Raw genomic sequence first — 26,165 nt, 5'->3', positions numbered from 1 at the left:
TTCAAGAGTCTGGTTTGCTTTAGCTGACCAAACTAGCCAACTGGGACTTGCAAAGAAAGGTGAAAAGTTCCTATTTGCACCTATTTAAGGGATCAACCAAGAGTATTTTTGTATTATACAACAAAAACAAATATACGAACATATTGTAAGTCTGATGATATAAGAATATAACAAGTATCTATAACTCCCAATTTTAACAGTAGTGGTCTGTTTTAATTGTTATCACTAATTTTTAAATAAATGTCATGAATGTAAACATTTATATTTATGCTGATAAAATATAATTTTTATCTATAGAATACTATCTAAGATTCCATTTGGAGATAAGGGTTCCACTGTATTTAAAAAGTCTGAAAGTCATTGTCTTAAAGACCTTTACAACCATTGGTGAAGTCTGAATGGTCTTAGACATTTCAGAATTTGGGGGATGTGTGCTAGCTTTTTCCTGTACAGAGAGAACTATGGAAAAGCCCCACACCAAAGTCTCAATTCTCCTACACATGGCAAATTTAACTGAATACTCTGGGGGGCACAGAAAATTAGTTAATATTCATCTACAGTGCTATACTTTGTACCAACAGCATTCATTCATTTTTTTAAAAAGTATTTATTTAAAAACACACTTCACTGAGACTGCTAGCATTAAGTGTCACCATTAGCAAGTTCAGATTATTTACACAGAAAGAGGTAGAAAATATGAAATGTAAAGTTTTATTGTTGATAGTTATATATATTATTATGTATTATATATATTTCCCTAGAAATGAAGTCAACTAGTCACAGGCTCTTATGTATTTAGAGAACAGCTAGTTTCTCACTTTCACCCGTCCCTGTCATTTCATTATCAGTCACACCTGGCAGGGTCTTTGGCTTAGCTGTTGCTTTATCCTGCTCATCAAGGCTGCCCTCTGCAACAGAGTCTAATGAGCCAAGCAGCACTACTGGAATAACACAGAAGGAAACAATATTAGGAATATAGAGAAATCTGTATGGTTACATTAGTAAAATATTTAAATCATTTGTAATCTGTATGAAAGAAAGATAAATATTTACATATAAAGACTACATAACCATATATCTAAGACAAGCATGATTTTCTTCTTACGCACAAGAGTAGGCTTACCTCAACATTATATCTATGCTTATATACAGTTCTAATGTACATTTATGTGGGAAAGGCAAAGGGCCTGAAAAAATTAACAAAAAAGAGACATCCCCCCCTCTTACTGATGTGTAAGTAGCCAATTGAAAACTGCATGTATTTAAGATGCATAAATTGTTGTTATGCATTCTTATTGCTGTATAGTTTCTACTGTGTAAAAATACCAATGGCAAGACTAGCATTTACAAGATCTACCTCTGAAGGGCATTCGTATAAGACAGTCAAGTTTAATAATTGCTCTTATGGTATTTGGAAAAATCTGTACTCTTAATATGCTTGACAAATTTTTATTTCTCCAATTAAAAAAATTTTAAATTACAGCTGCTTCATTATCATCGACAGTTTTTAGGGTTTTGGCCTTCAAATATGGCCCTAATAGCTAAACTAGTGAATGCTGGAATAATACATCATTACTAATTTTCCTAAGTGAACTGTATTGTAGCCCTAAGGAATCAAATAGCAAATAAGGGAAAGCATCTCTTTATAAAATTACTTCTGTTAGTAAAAGAAAAAGAAATGAGAGAATTCAAAGACTAATAACACTTTTCAACTTCCAATAAATTAATGGATGGAGGCATGAAATATCAATAGCTGCTAACATCATAAAAAGGAGATGAGACACTAGGTGACTCTTTATGAAATAACACACCATACTCTCTGACAGAGGATCAAATCAAGCCCAATCATGCCTCTGGATCCAGTTGCCAGTTTGAGGAAGTAAAAAGGATGGATGAATGTGCTAAAATGTACCACCTGTATGCAATCAGTCAAATCCAGACTATGAAAAACAAATCAAACAGGTATATTTCAAGGAAGGTATGAAAAATAAATCTGTAGACCAAAACAGACTTACAAGGAACAGCAACTCTCTTTGTAAATGGTCAGAATTAAACACTAGTACCTAGGGAGACATACTTGGGTAAGAGAATCATAAACAAAAGGAAGTGATTTCTGTAAGAGTAACTTAGAGGAAAGGACTTACTTAAAGGAAGGGAAGGGGCTATGATTGAGTCAGAGCACATGGAGGAGCTTCTGGGAGAGCTGGCAGATTTCTGTGTATTGGGCTTTGTGGTAGTTATAAGAATGTATTATCCATCAATATAAAAAAACTGATTAAAAAATCAGCAGAAGAGCTCAATAGATCTTTTCCAAAGAAGATAAACAGATGTTTAACAGGCTCCTAAAAAGACATTCAACTTTGCTAATCATCAGAAAGATACAAATCAAAACCACAATGAGATACTACATCACACCTGTCAGAATGGCCTTCATCAAAACGTCTACAGATAACAAATGTTGGCAAGGATACGGAGAAAAGGGAACCCTAGTACATTGTTGATGGGAATGGAAACTGGTATGGCCACTATAAAACAGTATGGAAGCTCTTTAAAAAACTAAAAGTAGAACTACCACAGGACCCAGCAATGGAGGAGGAGGAGGAGGCTAGTGTGTCTATCTGTCTTTATATCTAATACAGGAAGAGGAGGCTAGTATGTCTATTTACCTAATTGAGGAGGAGAAGGAGGCTAGTGTGTGTGTGATGTCTTTCTATCTGAGGAGGAGGAGGAGGCTCTTGTGTCTGTCTGTTTGTATGTGTGTCTGTCTCTATCTATCTATCATTTATCTATCCTTCTATCTATCTATCTACCTAATTGAGGAGGAGGAGGAGGCCAGTGTGTCTTCCTGTCTGTGTCTGTCTGTCTTTGTAACTGTCTATCAGAGGAAGAGGAGGAGGTTAGTCTGTCTGTATAGCTATCTATCTAATAGAGGAGGAGGCTGGTGTGACTATCTATCTATATATGTCTCTATCTAATCAAGGAGGAGGCTAGTGTGTCTAGCTGTCTATCTATCTATGTATATGTCTATTTTCTAAGTCACCAAGTTGGAGTTAGGAGAAGAACTGAAACTAAAAATTTGTGTCTTATAACATAAATCTCTAAATAGGCTATATAATGCCAAGAAAAACTCAGTCACTCTCAGAATATGTAACATCAGGAGCATGATTTTCTTACACTACTAATTGTGATGCATTTGTATTTATTAACACATTCTACAATTTCTAAGGCTTTGTTATTTCTTGGGACATAAGATATCATTTAGAAATCTGATAAACACCTTAAAATCCTGTTTTCCTAATTCCTCTTAAAAGAAGCTACAAAAAAGGAGAAAAAGAAAAGAGATATGATATATTCTCTCCCTGCAAAACATTTTCTACCTCTAATATCCAACTATTTGATTCTATTTTCTAATAGTTATGAATTGGCTACAAGCATTTTATGAATATAAAATGAATAATAACAAATTCATATTTTAGTTTGGTTGTGTTAATGTCTAATGCGTAAAACTTGAAATACTATGTTGGGAAGAATTCCAGGTACACTATTCATTTATGTGTCCAATTTTAGAAAAGTTTATTAACTTCTATGATTTTCGGTTACTTCATCTAATGTATAAAATATCACATTACAGTTTTTAATAAATAAGTTATTTGAGATATTATAAATGAAAATACATAGTTCATTGTAAGTGCTCAATAGTATTTTCTTCTCTCTTTCATGTGGGTGGATTGTAAATTTCCTTAGTAACTGTTAATGATGGTAGGCCAGTCTGTACCATTACATTAAAAGATTTTAATTTCAAGTGATGGTGATGTAATTCACAAAACACTCAGCATGATATTAGTGCCTGCAACTTTTTCTGGCACAAAGACTGTACTCAATTATCTGTAGAATTCAGTCAATGATACAAGAACCTAAAGATGTTAGCACATGTCCTGCCTTTTCTTTTTCTTTTTTTTAACTGCGGAAATCATTCCCAAGCTTTGCATTAAAAAGGTGGGATATCAGAATACTGTATTATATGCTGTGAAAGTAGAATCAAAATAGTCAACTGATGCAATCATAATAGGCTTTACTATGTTTCTGTCCTCAGATACGCCAGGAATTGGGATTAGAAGATTAAAAAATATAGTGAGAAATAAAGGAGGCTTCCTCCATGATTAACTTGTCAGGCCTACATTTCCATAAATCACTAGTAATATATAATTTTATATAACATATAATGCACAAATCATTATATAATAATTTGTATAGCTATTACTTAATAAATGCCTGCTGTTAACTTAGGTTTTGTGTTAAGCACTTTATTTTCACTAAGTTTCATAAACCTCTAAACTACTTATAAGTACTACCATCCCCACTTACAAATGACAAAACTGATGTACACAAAATATAATTTTTGCCCAAATTTACATGAATAGTTAGTGACAAATCCTGGATCTGAAGAGAATCTATAACACCAGCTTTCAGCAGCCATTACAACACACTAGCAGCCAACTGTCCCCAACATAGGCAGGGACAGAACCATCACCACTCAGTGTATCATCTAACCAGAAAGTCAGTCAGAGAAGGAAACCAAACATCTTTAGAAAACTTTCTTGGAAGCCAAAGAGAGCTGCTCTTCATTCACCACCCACTCTATTGGGACCTATCAATAGTCTCTAATTCAGTAAAATATGTTTAAATATCTTAAGAAAGGAGACACTTACTGAAGTCTTATAGCCAGTGCTTGTGCATAAAGAGGGCCTTGATGGAAAAAACAGTGAAATCTCCAGGAGAATCACCACATATCCTGAACTGAGCCCTGATCTCCTCCTGCCCAAGTCATTGGTGAGGCGAGGAAATGCTGTGGAGAAGTGTCTGGCTCTTTAGAATTCCATGATTCAACACTGGAAACAAGATCTAAGTCCTCTATACATGGAAATATAAGGTTTGTTGTAATAAATATGTTAAAAATGGGAAAAGGACACAAGGAACTATATTCAATATCTTGTAGTAACCTAGAATGAAAAAGAATATGAAAGGGAATACATGAATGTATACGTATGACTGAGGCATTATGCTGTGCACCAGAGGCTGATGCAACACTGTAAACTGACTGTTCACCAAAAAATAAATAAATAAATAAGTGAAAAGAAATATCTCATTTTTACATCCTTAGAGGAAATTAAGTAAAATTGATTTAATATTTTATAACAGCTCAATTTGGTGTGACTTATGGTTAGTAAGAAAGGCTATATTTAGTTCAAAAGCAGTGTCTACTAAAATTAAACTTTGTATGTGAATAAAACTTACAGAAAACAGTCATTTTTGTTAGCCTTTTGATCAAAGAATCTCCTTATCTAAGAAATATGAAGTAGAAAAACACGAAGTTTAGAATGCCTTCTGATTTCATACAAACAAGTCTGGCTCCTTATTTTTATTCAAATGGAGATTAATGACCTTACTACTCACGAATAATAACCACAGTGATATCATGACCAAGTTAAAAGGGCACTCAAAGGTAGATATTTTCCTTTCTAAATGTCTTTTTCTTCATATTTGCATCAGACACTTCACATTTCACAGATCAACTGGTATCCTTGTTTCTAGTGTGTATAAATGTGTTTCATCTCTTTTAATTTCATTTTCCAGAGAATGAAAATTCCTAACCTCTAACCAGAAACCATAATAGCATTTTATTTATAAAAGGCAGTGAGAAGACTCACCAATATGCATATATACTATAAAACCAAACGGCTGAGAATTTTTTTAATCATAAAGAATTAGTAGGGTTATTTTTAAGACTCATAATTGAGGGCCAGGTTTAAATGCATTTACTATCATATCATTATACTAAAATAAAATTTAGAATACCCTAAAGTACAAAAGGGAAAGCATATGAAGCACTTTATAAATTCCTGCAAGTTCATACCCTTTTTGATGTACATATTCCCATTACATTTGATTTTTTAATCCCATTACCTCAAATATTGGTAGAAAAACAAATACAGATTTATGAATTATAATCTCATTTAGAATGCCAGCACTGCTTTGCAATCACCTATCTCTACTGTCTCTCTGTCTGGTATGCAAGAGAGGGCAGATTTCTACAGAATTCTTCCTTTGGGTTCAACATCATCATTTCTTTATACTCTTTCCCTTGATTTTTTTTTTTTTTCAGTCTCTCTCATTGGATCTTCTTTATGCAGTTTTCAATGTTTGTTTCCTAGGATTCTGGAACTGGAACTCTTTCCTATCCCATGCTCTTTGGAGTCAGGTTTGTGATTCTAGTGAGGCTTTTCAGCATGAGAGCTCATGCTTGTATTAGTTTCCTATTGCCACTGTAACAAACTACCACAAACTTATTGGTATTAATAAATCATACATTCATTATCTTACAGTTTTGGAGGTCTGAGGTCTGAAATCATTAGATACACGAGCTGACTTCAAATTATCAGCAAGGATGCTTCCTTGTGAAGGCTGAGAGGGAAATCCAATCACCTTGCCTTTTTCAGCTTCCAGTGGCCTGTGTTCCTTGGCTTGTGCTCTTTCTCCACCTTCAAAACACATCTTCCAGTTTCTGCTTTCCTCATCACATCACCTCTTCTCCTTTTGTAGTCAAATCTCCCTCTGCCTCCCTTTTACCAGGACACTTGTGATCACAGGTAGGCTCATGAGGGTATTCCAGGGTAATTCCTCCCATCTCAGGATCTTTAATTTAATCTCACCTGCAGAGTCCTGTTTGCCCTATAAGGTATCATTCACAGGTTCCAGGATCCAGGATCTGGATATCTTGGGAGGTCATTATTCTGCCTACCACAATGTTCCAGCCCCCAACATAACTTTACATATACACACAGTCATTTTATACACACACACACACACACACACACACACACATATATACATACACACACAATGTATATATATATATATACACACACACACATAACTTTCAATTGTATATGGCCTTGTCAAAATTCCTACTCAACCTCAAAACCAGTGTGATTTCCAGGGTGAGTAGGAATTTGGTATGGCATTATCTCTTCTATGAGATTTTTAATATCCTTCACTGCCTTCAAGATCATCCCTCTGAATTTTATACATAATTTTGTGAGGTGATTTGCTTGGTTGCAACTCTTGCTATATTTGAGATTCTTGTATATTTTTATTTTTGCAACCCTAGTGATTAGCACAATAAATAATCCAAGGTATAATGACACAGTAACACATAATAAAGCCTTGCATTGTGCACTACATAAAAATGTTAACTGATTTCTAGAATTCCTTGGGTAGTCACTTGGCACACAATGTTTACTCTAATTGATCCTATGTAATCAACTGAGTAATTAGTATTTATCATGTACTTACTATGTGTAGGTATAGTGAAATTTTTTACTTCAAGTTTCAGTTTATTTGAAGACAAGTGAAGACAACAAGCTGTGAAGAAGTAAAATGTAACTCTTTCAGATAAATTAATATAAAATATTTCCTAGTTTTAAAGTATTTTTTCTTCTCTACATTATGTATACATTCTACTTTATTCAAAAGGAAAGAATAAGCAGAAAATTATTTCAAATAATCAGATTAAACTTTTATTTTATATGTGTTTATGTGGGTCACAGTTAATTTCTGTTCCCTATACATATGTTAGATACTTTTATTTAAAATATTCAAACTTTGGGGACTTAATGCTCCAGTGTTAAAATAAGTCTACAGTCAAGCCTCTGCATTAAAAATATGTAGATTACATTTTGGACAATATAGTTTGTAAAAAAAAACCAAACAAACAGTAAATTTGATATTAGTAGTTACAATAAGGCAGAGTTTATAATATTTTAATCTCGATGCTGCTGATAACTAGTTTAACTTCAGGCAAATAACTTAACCTTTCAAAATATCTGTTTTCTCATCTCTAAACTGGATAAATACTGGCTTTTATTTACCTGATAAATTAGCTTATTGTAAGAAGTAAATAACGCAGTGCCTAGAAGGCATTTAGGTCAATGTCTAGCTTCAATAAATTGTAGCTTATGAAATTTCTTCTAAATTGTGCCACAGGGCTGTGGCTAAATCATAGCTTTTCCAATTGTTAACCAATTTAATTTTATTTTAGACCAGAATTAGGATACACTTGACATCAATGAGATTCCCAAACTAATATGTTGAAATCATGGGTCACAATAGAAAGAGCTGGGGGTTATATGTCTCCCTGGATATCTCAAAAATGAGATGAAGTAATAAGGACTTAAGGGTTGTCTTAGAGAGACATGAACTGTAGTTAACTTAGAGCAAGGCAGAAGGTAGTGTGTTGTCTCTGAGGTTGCTTCCTTGAAAATAAGCTTAGTTTAGATCTTAGCAACTTTTCTGAAGTAGCAAAGCATCTTCATGGTGTCACCAGTTTGCCCCCAATCTAATTAATTGTCTCAAGTTCTTCCAACTTAAGGTAAATAAAGTCTGTATATATATAAAGTCTGAGGACCTAGTGTATAATATGGGGACTATAACTGACAACACTGTATTTAACTGAAATTTGCTAGAAGAGTAGAAATTAAAAGGTTCTCATTTTTAAAAAAAGATAAAATGTGAGGTGGTGGTATTGTTAATTAACTATGGATTCCTTTCACAGTACATAATAAGTATATAAAACCATCATGTTCCATGCTTTAAATAATACAATTTGATTTGTCAATTGTACTTCAGTAAAGATGGAAAAAATAAATTATCACTGAGAAAAAAATTTTGTATGTTATTTTCTTAAGACATGTTTTACAATTCTGTACTATTAAAGAAAAGGAATATCAAAAGTAGTCGAAAATTTTTACTTTCTAAAAGCCTTAATTACAAATTAATCACTTTTTCAATTCCCATTTTACTAGTGTTAGAAGTGTATTACTAAAGCATTTATAAAGACATTCTGTCTTAGGACCACTATAATTTTATTTACTTCATTTTTCACCATCACTTGAAAATCCTCAACATTGCATTAATGAGCCAGAAGAGCTGATGTACTACCAAGGAGGGATATTAATGAAAGAATGATTCTAACTCATTATACAAAAGTCTCCCTAATATCTGGTTTGTAGCATTACAGATTGTCTATTCAGAGTATCATTTGTCAACTTGCTATTATTATGAAAATACTGAGTAATATTCCATAATTTTAAATTATGTCAGAGTTTTAAACCAAAACAAAAAACCTTTGGCTGTTTTTCACCAATATTTACCATCTCTTTCCATTCATGAATATTTTCTTTATGGATAATGTTTGGATATAAAAGAAGCTGTATAATCACACAGATTTACATTTTACTTGCATATAATAATCGGTAAGAATAACACAACACATTGGTGAAGTACATAAAAACTGCACTTAGTTATTCACTAGCCATGTCAAACCCTGCCAGGAGCCCAATTTCTAACACATCTGTGTAACTAATAAACTGCCTTCAGGATAAAGCAGCTAGTACACAATGTCTGCATCACTGACAAGTGGCAAAACTCTCTTGTCTTAATGATTAAAAATGTTTTCTCACTTCTTCCTTGCAGGAAAAATCCAGATCCTCTTGAGGTGTTTGGTCACTTCATTTGGAAAGCAGATGAAATGAACACCTAGATGCTACTTTTTCATTGCTGTTGTTTAAGTTGCTGTATAAACTGTTAGGGAATAAAAGTTGTTAGGGGATAGTAATCCAAAACAATAACAACAACAAAACCTAAGATATAGTCCATAGACTTCTATTTTAAACTACACTTTATCACTACTTAAAAGGGAACCAACACAGATTACATAGTGAAAAAATAAATTAATGGGAGAAAATATTTTTTCAAATACTAATTGTTTCAAACTTTTATCTCAGTTGGAAAGAATGAAGTATTAATGAGCTTTTAATCTCCATAAGGGTAAACTAAATTTATGCAGAGTAATCTCTGATCCCTAGCCACAGCTTACACTTTGTAATCTCAGCTAGTTGTCCAGAAGTCTCGGTGTGGGAGGTTGGATGCTTATTGTAAATTCATTACTAAAAATGTAAAAAATGATTTGAAGCTTTTCTACTTATAGTGGGTAAATCATATCATTTTCATATACAAAAGAATAGGTTAAAAAAAGATGTTTGGCAAAATACAGCAATCAAGGTAACTGAAAATTTGCTTCTTGGTAAGCACAATAAAAACAGTTACAACTTCAGATTAGTAGCCTGTTCAAAGCTATTTTACCCATAAAAGTAAATTTATTTTAAATTTGAAAAAAATATCAAATTAATTGAAGTATAAATACTGAGTGACTATTATGAACCTAACTGGGCAGTTTATAGCTCTGCATGTGCAAACAAAATAGTTACTTTTTAAATGCCATTTACAATGTCGATACATAATGATCCATGCTGATAACATGGACTTTCTTCATTGAATATAAGTAAAATTTCAAATGTATGTGGGAAAAAAAGTGAAAAGCAAGCAGATAACATGGGACAAATTAATGAACACTTTATTAATTTCAATATTCTCTTTTAATCTTAAAATAAGCAGATACTTTGGGTTTTCTATTGGCATTGCACCAAACTTTCATTTTAAATTATGAGCTTTATTTTTAATATAATAATCTATGTTCTTTTTTGGCATATAAAGGCTTTCATCTCAACTGAACAGCTTCTTTTATTTACTCTATAAGAATGTACTCACAAATTAAATTAGGAAGCTTGATGGCTTCTAATTTTACCCATACTGGATAAAGCCAAAGTCCTGATAAGCAAATATGGGACTGTAATTTGGTCCCTCAATATTCACACCTAGAAACATACTGAAAGTTACACTGCTTGCCCCAAAATATTCAGCTATGTGGAGGCAAAATTCAATCCAACATCTGATCACAGTGAAAACTTGCTCTCTTTCCCAGAAACCTCTCTGCTTCTTCTGTTTTTAATGGGATATTCCTGTCCCTGTAACTCCAGTAGTGTAGCAGTTATCAGTGTGAGTTCTTTCTGAGATATAAAGACCTTGATAGGATCCCAGCTGTACCATTTATCTGCTGCATTACTTTACAGAACTTATTTCCCTCAGTTTCCTCACTAGTAAAACAGTAATAATGACTGCCTCTCAGATTGTTGGGAAGATTAAAATTGCATAGTGCCGGTATTCAGCACAATGGCTATCACATATTATAAACACAATAATGCTAGCTGTAACTAGTCTCATTTATGTGTCTTTGGCAAATCATTCTACCTCACACTAGACTTTGATGTCCTCATTAATAAACTAAATTAGTGAAATGTTCTCTTCCATAAGTTTTTTATTTTTCTGTAAAAATAATGGCAATAATGTTATTATAATCAAGTAAATTAAAATTTGGTAAGTTTTTATTAAATTGTATTCAGTGCAAAACAATCTGTCTTATATAGGACAGAATCTTACATTACAAACTGAACTTGGACTTTGAACAGAACACTGGAACAGAAATTGGCTTAGCTATTTTTGTAAGTATTATATAATACATTCCATAAGAGACATAATCACACCCCAATATGTAATTATGTTATCTGAAGTTAATGTGTAGTTAATAGAGATGACAGGAACCAGAGACATGGAGGCCCTATTCAAAACCTAAAGACATCAAACATTTGATGGAAAACAACATACAACATAGAACAGTATAACTATCATTAGATGGTGTATTAATTACTTGGCATAAAAAGGCTCTGTCTTGTGATCCTTGTTCCAGCCAGATTGTAAAGATGCTTTTCTGGAAGGTACTGGACAAGCTCCTACCTTAAGATCTTTGCACATGCAGTTCTCTGCCTAAACATATCTCAGTCCCTCATTTCCTTCATGTCTTTGATGAAAATAAAGCTCTGAAGGTCCTTCTCTGCTCATTTTATTTAAAATGTAAACTCCTTCCCCAGCTGAGGCAATCCTTACTCCCTTTCCTCCTTCAACACCTTCACCTCTTTTAAAATCTTTTTAAAAATTGATAGCATTTATCACTACTTAATACAGCACATGTTTTTATTATTTATTTTGTTTATTGCCTATTTCCTTCCATTAGAATGTAATTTTTAAAGAAATTTTTAATTGCTTTTTATTTCCACTTTTGTAAAGTAGTACTTAAAACAATGCCTAGCATATAATAGACATTCAGTAAACTTGTTGAAGGAGTAAATTAAGTACCTCTGAAATTTTACAAAACAAGAAAATTGATTGAAACACAATCTCTAAGCAGCAGAGCTAGATGGCTATCATTCAAACAGGGAAGAGAAATATACTTTCCACTTTGTATATTCTTTTTATAACTTTTGAATGAACACATTAATTGTATGCATTCACATTTAAATATAAATATTTTAGACAGAAATGATGTTTTTAGAGACTCTAAATATTGAATATGATGAAGAGAAGTGAGTTGACTGACCACAGATTACAGACTACAATCTCCCATTTGCTTCTTTAGATGACCACTAGATTTTTCTGAATGTTTATTATAATATAAATTTATTTCATTCATTTTTATGATTTCTGTCTTTTGTAAGTGGCTGTTACTCAAACAGTAAGCATAAAGGAAACTGTTTACTCTTTTGGGTCATCAAAAAAAATCACTTACTGTGCAATTTCATCTACATGGTTTTGCAGATTTTTTTGATGTAAACAAGTTCAGTTGTTATTCCCCAAGTGAGTTGGGAAAATAAGCTTCTGTTCACACCTAAATTTTTTAACCTAAATTAAGTTCTCCCTCATACTAAGAAAACATCTCTTTCAATTAGATCCAGGCCACCAGCTACAAGAAATATCAAGTTCATGTCAAATGTATCAAAAGTATTGCAGCGGGAACTCAAAGTCTTTTCCTGAATCTCTCTGAAGTGTCACTTCAATACAGTTGCTACTAGTCACATGCAGCTTTTTAAATTAAAATAAATTAAAATATTCAAGTCTCAGTTGCAGTAGCCACATTCCAAGTACTCAGCAGCCACATGTAGATAATGACCACCATTGAGGACAGCACAGATAAAAAATATTTTAATATTTTCATCACTTACAGCACTGCAAGAATGGATTTGTCCTGCCCTACCTGAGGTTAAGGCAAAAAAGACTGCATAAATCTAGAGATTATAAGCACATCAAACACATATGGTAATGGCTTTTTCATGGTAAGAAGTATTCTTTTAAAACATGCCCTGATCATTCTTTGGTCAAATAGAGGACAACAGCATGCAGGAATGTGTTTGTACATATTATACTTACTAGGTTTTCAATAAACGTACATTGAAAAAGTAGCTAATCACTACTTCATGGCTGCTTATCATGTGCAAAACACTATTTGAGACATTTGCAAGAATATTATTATATATATTATATCATTATACATAGTCTACTATTATATATATGTACATAAATAAATTCTACCAGAAATTAATATTATATAAGTCATTTCTGTTCTCTGTTTTTAAGCCATCACTTGAGAAAACTGTTGAATCAGAATTATATGGCTCAATATCATTGCATAACTATTTAAAATGAAAGAATTCTATATGTAGATTATAATTCAGGGCACACAAATGTTAGTGAAATAGAAGTATTCTGGTCATACCAGATCCTTTGACTTCTTCCTATGTAAGAACCTTCTTAAAAGGCTCCAGTACTACTCCCTCTCAGATTTTTCACTCCCATTCCTCCTTTAGAGTTTAGATCAACTTTCATCCTCTCATAAAGCAAACACTTCCACCCCTTGTAGGCTCAATGAGGCCCCATGTAACATTCTTTCATAGTACTGTTGACACAGCCTCATATTTAAGTTTGTACTCAAATATTTAATTTCCTTACTTGATTAAAAGCCGATCCTTTCCACTAAAGAATGAGCTTTGTCAAGGCTGGGACTATGGCTATTTTTATTCACCTGTATCTCTGACACTTGTACATGGTGTATGACCAGTTAATTTAAAAAATAAATTAATGCTACCCATGCTTCTTCATGAGTCATCTCCTTCCAAACTTCTGGCTTACTGAAATTCACTTAAATGTGATAATAGTTTAAGTGGGTGGGAGGGAAAAGAGACCACTTCTTTTGGATCAATTCCTTAAATGCTTCTCTTCCTCACAGCAGATTTTGATCTCCTTCTGTTTAAAGATTAACACCACACTGTCAACATGGTATAGTGGAAAGTATAAAAACATAGGTGTGAGAACACTTCTGTTCTCCCTTATGTTACTTACCCACTGCATTGACCCCAGGAACTGAGCTTCTTTTTCCTAATCTGTGAAATAGGAATAGAACCACCAGTCTCAGTTTACTCAGATGTACCCAGTTTTGTGAGGGCCATATGATACAAATTGTGTAAAAACATTTTTTGAAATCCAAATTATTATGCAAAACTTGGTAAGGCACTTAAGCTTTTGAGTGCTATGGTTCTTATGTTTTCCTCACTGCCAAATTTAATTTTTTCCACTTTAACTAGATTTCTTTTCTTCTGCCTGCCAACACTGAGAGTGTTTCCCCCTCCTTTCCTGCTGTATTTGGTTCTCCATCTGTCTACCATCCCATTTTTGTTCTCCCTTTTACTGCCAATTCACCACATTTTTTTCTTATCAGGTAACTTACCTGTAAAGCCCTGCAGTCTGGCCTCTTTCTCTATCAGTTTACAAAACTGTTCTCAAATGGATGCTCCATGCCATAGCCTATGGCCATTTCACCATGTTGGTTCTACCTAAACCCTAACTCATGCATTCAGCAGTTTCTTCCAATTGCTACACACTCTAAAACAGTGGTTATATAGTTAGTCTACATTCCTATTTCAGTATTACTTTGGAAGAGTTTCCAAATTCCTATTTAAAATCCACATAAAAATAACTGGACAGTTCTCTCCTGTATAAAATTAAATATATGTTTGTTTGACAACAAATTATCAAGTAAATAACCAGTTCAGTTAAGATATTTTTTGAGTCACAAGAATGATGTAAGTAAATCGCTGGTTTTGTTTGCTAGCAAAAAGGTCACTATCATCACCACTAACAACAACAAAAACTGACCAAGTTGTAATTCTTAAAAATTAAGATAAAATCAGCATCAACTCATCCTTCCCAGAGCAAACTTCCTCTCCCATAGATGTGGGTCAAACGTAAAATGATGCATACTCAACTGATAAATGTGTACATGCAAAATATATAAATATTTTTCCCTTAGAAGTGGAATGTGTGCAGGTGTGTGTGTGTGAGGGGGTAACTGTACCTCTATCTTTGTGGTCTTTAAGTAGGTTAATCACTGGTTAAAAAAATACTTACTGGCCTTCTATTCCACATCAGTCACCATTCAATATGTTTCTATCTTCTACTGAACTAAAACATATGAAGTCACCTCAGTAGCGCTTATGTGTTTGGATAGACAATAAATAAGTAAATATATAGAATTTAAACACAAATATTTACATAAAATTATCATAATTGCTATGAGCAGATGTAATGATAGAAAACATCATGGGATAGGGACTTAAGGGTCACATGAGTGGGAAACCAGTGATGAGGCTGTTTGAGTAGACCAGCTGCAAGGTGGGGATGGTATGGTGCAGAATGATGGCAGAAAATGTGGAGACTGACTGACCTATTTGTGATATAGTTCAGAAGTGAAAGCAATGTATTTCCAGTAGGACTAAAATATGGGGTAGAGGAAAAATAAGAATTAAGGATGATTTGTGGTTTCTAATTTGAATTTCTGTGTGGCAGGGACCCCAAATATTAAGATGAACAGGCACAGGTATGGATTGGAGATTAGTAAAATTTCTCTTTTAAATATTTCAAGATGACTAAAATAATCAATTGAAAAATCTCACAGATTAGTTAAATACATGATTTTAGAGCAAGGGTTGGGAAACTTGTTTTATAAAGGGACAGCAAGTAGATAATTCTGGCTCTCTATTGCAACTGCTCAACACTGCTCTTGTAGCAATAAAAAGAGCCATAGAAAATACCTAAACAAATGAACATGCCTGGATTCCAATAAAATTTTATCTTTGGACACTTGTCAACTTAAAGAAAAATGTACAAAATGAGAGGAATGAGTTTAAGTTTTATTCAGGGATCTTATTAAGTAAGGACTATAGCTCAGGAGATAGCTGCTTAGTAGCTCTGAGGAAACTGCTCTAAAAAGGTGGAGAGAAGCCAATTTATATATGACTTTTGGCTGAGAAATACTTACTTACAGTCAAGCATACATTCTTGGTAAAAGATTGCTATTCACAAAGAACAGGTATCTCAGGTTAATGACTTTAGCACTTTTCTATGTATGAGAAGATGCAAGAATGTGGGGTCATTAAAATTCTTTCTGAAATATACATCTATCTAAGGGACCTGCTTATTCAAAGCACAGGTGCTTCACCCTGTTTTTCATCCTGAATTCCTCTCAGGTTACACTGTGGGTGGGCAACTGGAGTGGCTGATGACTTAACCTTTGTAGAACTAGGTGGTGAGCAACACTTTGCTTCTTTTTTGTTTACATACTGTAACTTGAATTTTATATAGTTTTATGTCATGAAATGTTATTCATATTTAGATTTTTTCTAAACATTTAAACATATAAAAACCACATCACATCTGGGCAAAAACAGACTTTGGGTTATATTTGACCTATGGGCTATAGTTTTCCAACTCATCTTTTAGGCAGAGAATAGTTCCAGTCTGAAGAAAGCAGACAGTAATTAAAATCATAAAAAAACTGAAACTGCATAAGAAGTGTAGGATAATATAAAATATGATTCAGATATAAGGCCTGGGAAACTCTAAGAGTTAAAGATTATATAGGAGATAGTGTGAGGAAGACTGAAAAGGAGCATGCTAAGCAGTAGAAAGAAACCAAAGAGAATATTGTACCATGATCTTGAGAAAGAAAAAGGCAGTGCTGATAGCCATCAGATGGAAGCTGGCCTGGCACAGAGCTAGGCCATGGTGTTTTCCAGTTGAACATGAACAACTTCAACACCAGCTTGAGATGAGGTCACTATGTAACCATGATGCTGTGAAAGGAAAACAAGAGGACTCTGAATGCAGACAAACACAAGAACACTATGAAAACTACAAATATTTCCAAACTTCCCAACTCCCAACTAATAAGAGTGACAGCTGCTCCTTCACAATTATAGCTTTAGTCTCATCCTGTTATTTCTACCTATAAAGTAAAAATTAAGATGAACAGCTATAGAATCTAGTTGCTTCCTCAAAGCACTCAGTCTAGAACAGATTCTGTTCCTTGAACCTTCCTCCAAATCAAATAATACAAGCCCAAAACCTATAACAAGAGCTTCTTGGCACACTCTAAGATGCCTCACAGTTTCCTATGGAATATAGTCTCCTTCCTGCACCAGGTATCCAGAAGTCCAATTTGTTCAACTACAAGTGGTCTTTGTCTGGTGGGCCTCAACAAAAAGAATGTCTCTAAAAAGGACTTTTACCTGTATCAAATGCTGATGAGAAGTCAAATAAGATGGGGACTGAAAAGTGATTAGTGGGTTTGTTTACATGAAAATAGCTGGTGTGTTTAACAACAACAAAAACAGTCCATTTGAGTGGTTGAAGCAAATGTCAGACTGTACAGGGACCTTGCATAAACGCTGCATACAAAAATGAAAACAGCATTTACAGACAAGTCTGCAAGTACGTGAATTTGATGTGAAGAGCAAAAATGGATTCACTTCACCAGCGACTATTCTTATCTGTTCTAATTGTAGTCTGTTACTTAATTTCTACTCCTAAAATTCTTTATAGGTGTTGCTTAGCATGCACTGAATTAAAGATCTGTAGTGAAATCTCTTTTGATGATGAGATTTCAAGAATTTCCATCCTAAGAATGGCACAAAGTAACTAGAATGATTTTAAGTGGGAAATATTTCAGCAATTGTACATTTCACAGGGAAATATTTCTGCAATATCAAAAGATTTTCATGGGGGAAAAATAAATGTAATTATTTTTCAATTAGTCTAAAATATTTTCATGGGTAAAATAATTCATTTATCTGGAAGTCCCAGATAAAAATCACAACAGTGTAATATATATTATTCACATAATCAAAATATCAACATAGTTGTTTTTCATGTAAAAAGTAAATTCTAGTCTTAGGAATCTGAATCTATTAAAAATAATTTTGCTTCTTTTGGTTTTTCTTTGATGTTCAATATTAGAGAATACGATTCTGCCATGCAATCTCTTTTCCAGTAACCAGGGTAGAATATTGTGGCTTATTTAAAAAAAAAAAAAAAAAAAAGGAGTAAATGGTTTTAAGATTCAAACTGAGCTCTCACTTTTTTTAGTACACATTTACAATTCTTTCTGTTATAATTCAGCCTATTTCTTTTTTGTCTAACATAGTTAAAATATCATTGCTAGTCATCACACCTATGGCTACAGGCTTAGGCAGGAATACTTCTGCTGTGTTTCACATCTTCAAAGCAGGGCCTCAGTCTCTTTTTAGATGCATATTAATAAGATAGAATCAACTGAAGAAATTTAAAGAGCTCTAAGAATTTTTATCCTCAGTTTTAGATTTCCTCACCACCTCTTCCATACAGCTTCTATTCCAAGGAAAACTTATGACATATTCCACCATAATATGAAGCATAGGATTGATGCACTCCACAGAAGAGACTTCTAGAATGCAGAATCTCCTCCTCTGTTGGTAAGCCCTCCTCACAAGTCAGCTGCTCTGGAACACGTTAGACCTGGAAATGCTTCTCAACCACACCTAATGGTGGTGGCAATCCTTCTGTTCTACAAAATGAAGGAAATCTATTCCTTAGGATATTGGTAGACTCTACATTTATTTCCTCTTTTTTTTTTAACTGTTTCTTATTCTTTTTCATATTTTCCTGTATTCTCCTTTAAGTTTCATATCCAGACTATACCATGCCCAGTTAAGTCAGACTCTCTAGGGGGTGAAATGTAAACAACAGCATTCAAGAATCCTTTTGGGAAGTTCCCTAAGTTATTCAAATATGCAGCCAAGACTGGGAACCTCTGGTTAAGGTCATTGTTGATTACTGTAATCTCTTTAAATACTATTTACTGAATCCCTACTCCTATGTACCATTTACAAAGTATATCTTCACAACATCCCTGGAAGACAATGTTTTATTAAATACATTTTATTGGTAAAGAAATGAAACTCCAAAGTTAAGTACTTGCAAAGACCATCAAGAGTGGCTGGACAGAGCCAGGATGCAATCCAGTGCCCTCTCCACTTACCCAGCTGCTTTATGGAAGGAATATAAAACTTTTTGTATGTTCTCTTTTATTTTTGCTTTGCTTTTGTTTTAGTAAGATATAACCAACATAGAACATATTAGTTTCAGGTGAACAACAAAATGATTTGATATTCATATACACCACAAAATGATCACAGTAAGTCTAGTTACCTTCTGTCACCATACAAAGTTACAAAATTTTTTCTAGTGATGAGAACTTTCAAGACTTCGTCTCTTAGCAACTTTTAAATATGCAACACAATTTTATTGACATAAGTGGTCATGCTGTACATTACATCCCCAGGACTTATTTATTTTGTAACTACAAGTTTGTAACTCTTAACTCCCATCTCCAAATCCATCTACCTCTCAACACCCTTGCACTCTGGCAACTACCAATCTAGCCTCTGTATCTGTTAGTTTGGTTTTTTTGTTCATGTTTTGTTTTATAGATTACACATTTAAGTGAAATCATGTCTCTCTCTATCTGAATTATTTAAGTTGGCATAATGCCCTGAAGATCTATCCATGCTGTCACAAATGGCAAGGTTTTATTCTTCTTTATGACCTCGTAGTATCCCATCATAAATATAGCTTGGCTACTGTAAATAATGCTGCAGTCAACATAAGGGCACATATACCTTTCTGAGTTAACATTTTCCTATTTTTCAGATGAATTCCCAGTAGTGGAATTGCTGGATCATTTGGTAGTTCTACTTTTAATTTTTTAAAGAATTTCCATACTGCATTCCACAGTCACTGTAACAGTTTACATTCCCACCAACAATGCACAAGGGCTTCCTTTTTTTCCATGTTTTCTCCAACACTTGTTATTTCTTGTTCTTTTGATAATAACTGTTCTGCCAAGTGTGAAATGACACCTCATTGTGGTTTTGATTTGCATTTCCCTGATGATTAATGATAATATCTTTTCCTGTTCTTGTTAGACATCTGTATTGTCTTCTTTGGAAAAATGTCTATTCAGATCCTCTGCCAATTTTTAAATTGGATTGCTTGTTCTTTTTGTTATCAAGCTGTATGCATTTTTTATATATTTTGGATATTAACTTCTTATCAATTATGTGACTTGCAAATATCTTCTCCCATTCAGTAGATTGCCTTTTCATTTTGTTGATGGCTTCCTTTGCTGTGCAGAAGCTTTTTAATTTGATGTGATCTCAATTGCATATTTCTGCCTCTGTTGCCCTACCTTTGGAATCAGAATCAAAAAGTAAGTCACCAAAACCAATGTCAATGAGTTTACCCGCTATGTTTTCTTCTAGGAGTTGTATGGTTTCTGGTCCTACATTCAAGTCTTTAATCTATTTTGAGTAAATTTTTGTTCATGGTGAAAGAGAACAGTCTGATTTCATTCTGTTCCATGTGGCTGTCCAGTTTTCCCAAATCCATGTATTGAAGAGACTGTCATTTTTCCATTGTATATTCTTGCCTTGTTTGCACACCTTAATTAATCATATATATGTGGCTTTCTTTTGGGGCTCTCTATTCTCTATTCTATTCCATTGATCTATATGTCTCTTTTTATGTCTCTACATACTGTCTAGACAGCTACATCTTTGAAATATAGTGTGAAATCAGGTACTGTGATATCCCCAGCTTTGCTCTTTTTTCTCAAGATGGCTTTGACTATTCCACTAGTGGTTTTATGGGACCCTAAAGAGTGGTTCCATAAAAATTCTAGGACTTATCTGTGAAAAATGACATTGGAATTTTTACAGGGATTACACTGAATCTGTAGATTGCTTTGGGTAAAATGGACTTTTAACCATATTAATCACTCCAATTCATGAGCACAATATCTTTCCATTTATTTGTGTCATCTTCAATTTATTTCACCAATATCTTACAGTTTTCAGTGCACAGGACTTCACCTCCTTGGTTAAATTTATTCATAGATATTATTCTTTTTGATGTAATTGTGAATAGGGTTGTTTTCTTAATTCTTTTTTCCAATAGTTTGTTGTTGTTATATAAAAACACAACAGATAGTTGTATATTGATTTTGTATTCTGCAACTTTACTGAATTTTTTAATTAGCTTTGACAGTTTTTGTGGTGAAGTTTTTAGGGTTTTCTATATATAAAATCATGCTGTCTGCAAATAACGATGGTTTTACTTTGTCATTTCCAAATTGGCTGCCTTTTCTTTTTCTTGCCTAGCTGTTCTGGACAGCATTTCCAATATTACATTGAGTAACAGTGGCAAGAGCAGGAATCCTTGTCTTGTTCCTGATCTTAGAGGGAAAGCTTTCAACTTTCCACTGTTGAGTATGATGTTAGCTATGGGCTTGTCACATATGATTTTTATTATGTTGATGTATGTTCTGTCTATAACCACTTTATTGAGAGTTTTTTAAAATCATGAATAGGTCCTGAATTTTCTCAAATGCTTTTTCTGCATCTATTCAGGAGATAGTATGACTTAACCTTCATTTGTTTTTTTGTTTTGTTTTGTTTTGTTTTTAACATTTTTTATTGAATTATAATCATTTTACAATGTTGTGTCAAATTCCAGTGTAGGGCACAATTTTTCAGTTATACATGGACATATATACATATTCCTTGTCACATTTTTTTCCCTGTGAGCTACCATAAGATCTTGTATATATTTCCCTGCACTATACAGTTTAATCTTGTTTAACTAGTCTACATTTTGAAATCCCAGTCTATCCCTTCCCACCCCCTTAACCTTCACTTGTTAATGTGGTGTATCACACTGAATTATTTGCAAATGCTGAACCATCCTTGTGTGCCTGAGTACATCCCACTTGATCATGGTGTATGATCCATTTAATGTACTGTTGAATTTGGTTTGTTAATATTCTGTTGAGGATTTCTGCACTTACGTTTATTAGAGATATGGACCTATAATTGTTTTGTGTGAGGTGTAATTGTCTCATTTTGGTATCAGGGAAATGCTGGTCTTTTAAAATTAATTTGGAAGCATTCTTTTCTCTTCAGTTTTCCGGAAGATTTTGAGAAGGATAACACTAAATCATCCTTGAATCTTTTGCAGGATTTACCAGTAAAGCTGTCTGGTCCTGGATTTTTTTTTATTGTTAGGAGGTTTCTGACTAATTTAATCTACCTATTAGTAAATTGGTCTACTCAAAGTTCCTATATCTTCATGGTTCAGTTTTGAAAGATTGTGTTTTCTAGAAATTTATCTATTTCTCATAGATTGTCCAATTTATTGGTGTATAATTGTTCGCAGTAGTATCTTATAATCTTTTGTATTTCTTTGATATCAGTTGTAAATTCTCCTCTTTCAATTGTGATTATTACTAATTTGAAGTAAGTCTAGCTAAAGGTTTGCCAATCTTGTTTATCTTTTCAAAGTCCAGTTCTTAGTTTCATTGGTCTTTTCTATTGTCTTATTGGTCTCTGTTTTATTTATTTCCACTCTGATCTTTTTAATTTCCTCTTTCTAGTAACTTTGGGCTTTGTTCTCCCCCCCACCCAGGCTTTAGGGGTGAAGTTAGATTCTTTCTTTGAGATTTTCCTTGTTTTTTGATGTATGCGTCCATCACTGTGAACTTTCCCCTTAGAACTGTTTTTGCTGCATCTCATATATTTTGTTATGTTGTATGTCCATTTTCAGTTTTCTGAAGGTATTTTTTTATTTATCTATTGATTTCTTTGTTCATCCATTGGCTGTTTAGTAGCTTGTTGCTTAATCTCCACATATCTGTGAATTTTTCTGTTTCCTTCTTGTAGTTGATTTCTAGTTTCATACTACTGTAGTCAGTAAAGATGCTTGATATAATTTGAATCTTCTTAAAATTACTGAGACTTGTTTTGTGACCTAACATATGATCTGTCTTAGAGTTCCATGTCCTCTTTAAGGTTCAGGTTTTCTTATATTTCCATGTCTTGTTCACCTTACATCCCTTACATCCCCACACTCCATCAAAGCCTTCCACTCATTTACTCTTCAGAATGCAACTCCACATCACCAAGCTCAAAACCTTCCTTTTACTTCTTAGAGTAAAGCACACTTGCATAACAACTTGTACTTAATTTATACTTATCATTTTAAGCTATGAAAATCTGACTGACTTCTCTGTCTACCTCAGCTACCTGTGTGATTTTTCAGCCTGTAAATGGGTAACAGTTGTCTCTGAATCTCCAAGGACTAACAATCAATAAATATTTGTCAAATATACAGCAGTTTGGCAAAACCACTGTCTCATATTTAAAGGTAGAGACATTCTAAAATCTTTGATTTCTTAAGAATTATTCTGCTATGAATCCACATATTTTTCAATTATCTATATGAGAGTTAAAAAATGTGAGTGTGTATTTGTATATATACATATAAACAATTACAAGTGTGTGTAGTTATTTATTGTTTAGTATTTCTTAACATCCAAAAACATGTTTGAATCACTAGATTTTGTTAGATTTTTAAGTGTGAAAACATAGTCTTGACTCTATGAGTTAGATTCCTGCTATCAAGGACTGCAGAACTGGGCCACTGAGAGAGATTTGTAAACTATTTTGAAGTAGGCAGCAAATTCAGGGTCCCTCCAATCTAATAACAGTGTAGGTATCTACTCACCACACTTGGTAATTCTATAGAGCTCTGTTTATGATTATGTCACTAAATACATTTCCCTAAAGATTTGCTCCTAATGCATCAGGCAATTGCATGCAAGCAGGCTCCATGAATGTTTAGCTAATGTACATCAACTTATAAACATTCCTTCTTCCGCCCACTTTCGACTCAGCCTTTTGTGAGGCTGATACTAGCATCCTCCTTCAAATAGTGTCAGATTGCATGGTGACTCTGTGACGGACAAACAAGTTTGCATACTGAGACCCACACATCTATTTTCCCCTCTAGTTTCATATTCTACTATTGGAATCCAAGTCTCTAGAGATGAGGTATATTCTATTTTCCCTTCTTTTTTGATTAGGGTGATAGGCAATATGTAAGATTCAGATCCTCACTTGCCATTGCAGCTTCTAAAATGCTTCCCACATTAAATTACAAAGTAAAACAAATAGCTTTCTATCCTCAAGAAGTAAATATGTGAGCCTTAACATGCAGCTTGCAGGCCACACAAAGTCATTACATAGTGGATTTTACTCAAACATAATTGCTTCCAAACTCAAGCTGCTAGTTAGAAGATACAATACTTAGCATCCCTCAAGAATATGCTTTAAACAAACAATCCTTAAAATAAGCAAAGTAAATAAAGATGTATTTCATCATAGGGTGGCTTCAAAATGAATGGAGCCATTGTTCACCATGCAATTCATGAAACTGATGCCTTAAATACTGATTTCCTAATCACTGTCATTGGGAGGCATTCTGTTTTTTTTTTTTTCTGTTATAAATTCAACTTAAAGCAGAGTAAGAAGGTTTTAGCAAGAAAATTTTACATCTGTTTATGTGTGAAATTAAAACCACAAGAATAGAAAGGAAGAAAAAATAACCGAGGGGGTTTTCAAAACATTTAAAACTCCATCATGCATAAATGGAGCTCATCAAAGAAAGTAATTTCCCTGCAGAAAACACTCCATCTTCTGTCTTATGTAAGTTATCAACACGAATATTTTATTCTCAATGAAACTGCCTTTTCCCCTTTGTGTTTCACAGTTTTCATTTGGTGTCTCAAGTAAATAAACTTCCTTCCTTCCATCCCACTCCATTATTCAGGTCAGTTGCAATTAAATTTACCTCTTGCCTGGTGTTAAAGGTAATTATAGATCAAGCTTTACTAATTCTATATTATTCATTCTTAGCTCTATTGTATTTTGAATTCTAGAAACACTAACCTCTGGAATTAATCCACAATAAACACAAAACCATTTTTTTCAAGGTGGAGTATAATATCTTAGGTATCTATGACATTAGAACATTTATCTCAGCTTAGATTCAGTCTTGATCCAAATGATGGAATAAAGTTTCCATGGAATGACAACTCTAGTAAGTGCAATTTACTATACCCAGTCCACTCAGAATAACTGGTTGTAGTATATTAGATATCTTTTATCCACATTAACCACAAAGGTTATAATCATTGGATCTGTTTATACTAATTTTTCACCTGTTTGCACTGCCTCCATACCTAATAGTTTAAATAATTGAGTCATTTACTAAATCTTTTTGCTCTTCCTATACCTTGAATAATTACTGTGTGAAGTATGGAATATCAAAGAAGTATAATTTGTAGATATATAAAAATAATGTATTATTGTTTACAAATTACTGATGAATGCTTGTTTGAAAACTAAAAGAAATACAGTTATTTCTCTTATTTTTCATGATTCTAAGAAACTGAACTCAGAATTTTAATGTAGACTATAAATATATTCATACTCTTAAGCTTTTGAATAGTAACATTTAAGTTCACTCACTATGTTTCCAAATGCTTGGCAAAATAAAAAGTTGTCAATTAGACTTTTCTTCCTTTGGTTCAGTTGAGAAATAATTTAGCAAAACTTTCAATCTCTCAAGTCCTTATAATTTATAAGCAGGAACGTTTTTCACATTGGTGATAATTACCTTATATACTAGACCAGAACATTCAGATCCTCACACAACCATTTAACATCTCACTTGCATAGCTGAAGAGAGTGTTCATAATTCATTTGATATTTTAAAAATTACTCTGTTTATAATGGGTGTTGATAGGACCCAAGCTGAATATTTAGAAAATAATTCTCTTCAAATGAGCATAATGAAAATGGAAAGTACTACGCATTCATTACCTTCATATTTCTTGATTCTTATAACATCTTAAAACCAAAAGATGAAACATTAGAAAACAATAAATGGGAAAACATCAATCATATTTGATTTTGCTAGATTAGCTTACTTTTAAATACAGCCCTATAAATAGGACAAGTAGTCAGTGATTATAAACCATGACAAAGCTCAGTTGTTGACAAATATGATTTTTACCTTCCTTCAGTCTCTAGTTTCAGTGTAGCATTGCCCTT

General features: G+C 33.3%; 1 protein-coding gene across 2 annotated transcripts in view; it reads right to left on the bottom strand.

Annotated features, from left to right (window-relative positions):
- The window catches only part of LOC135320662 (saccharopine dehydrogenase-like oxidoreductase), a 61,886-nt gene continuing 35,721 nt past the window's right edge, over positions 1 to 26,165 (bottom strand). The window contains exons 6-8 of one of the 2 annotated variants that reach the window (XR_010379914.1): positions 14,185 to 14,225; positions 9,519 to 9,639; positions 1 to 941 (exon numbers count right to left, since the gene is read on the bottom strand). The gene's annotated coding sequence lies outside the window, so the exon portion shown is untranslated. Of the gene's footprint in view, positions 942 to 5,752; positions 7,423 to 9,518; positions 9,640 to 14,184; positions 14,226 to 26,165 lie in introns of those variants that run through there. The other variant, XR_010379915.1, reaches the window with a different exon arrangement.

This window comes from Camelus dromedarius, unplaced genomic scaffold, assembly GCF_036321535.1.
Source record: "Camelus dromedarius isolate mCamDro1 unplaced genomic scaffold, mCamDro1.pat HAP1_SCAFFOLD_114, whole genome shotgun sequence".
Lineage (NCBI taxonomy): Eukaryota > Metazoa > Chordata > Mammalia > Artiodactyla > Camelidae > Camelus > Camelus dromedarius.
This window is presented reverse-complemented; position numbering and strand designations above follow the sequence as displayed.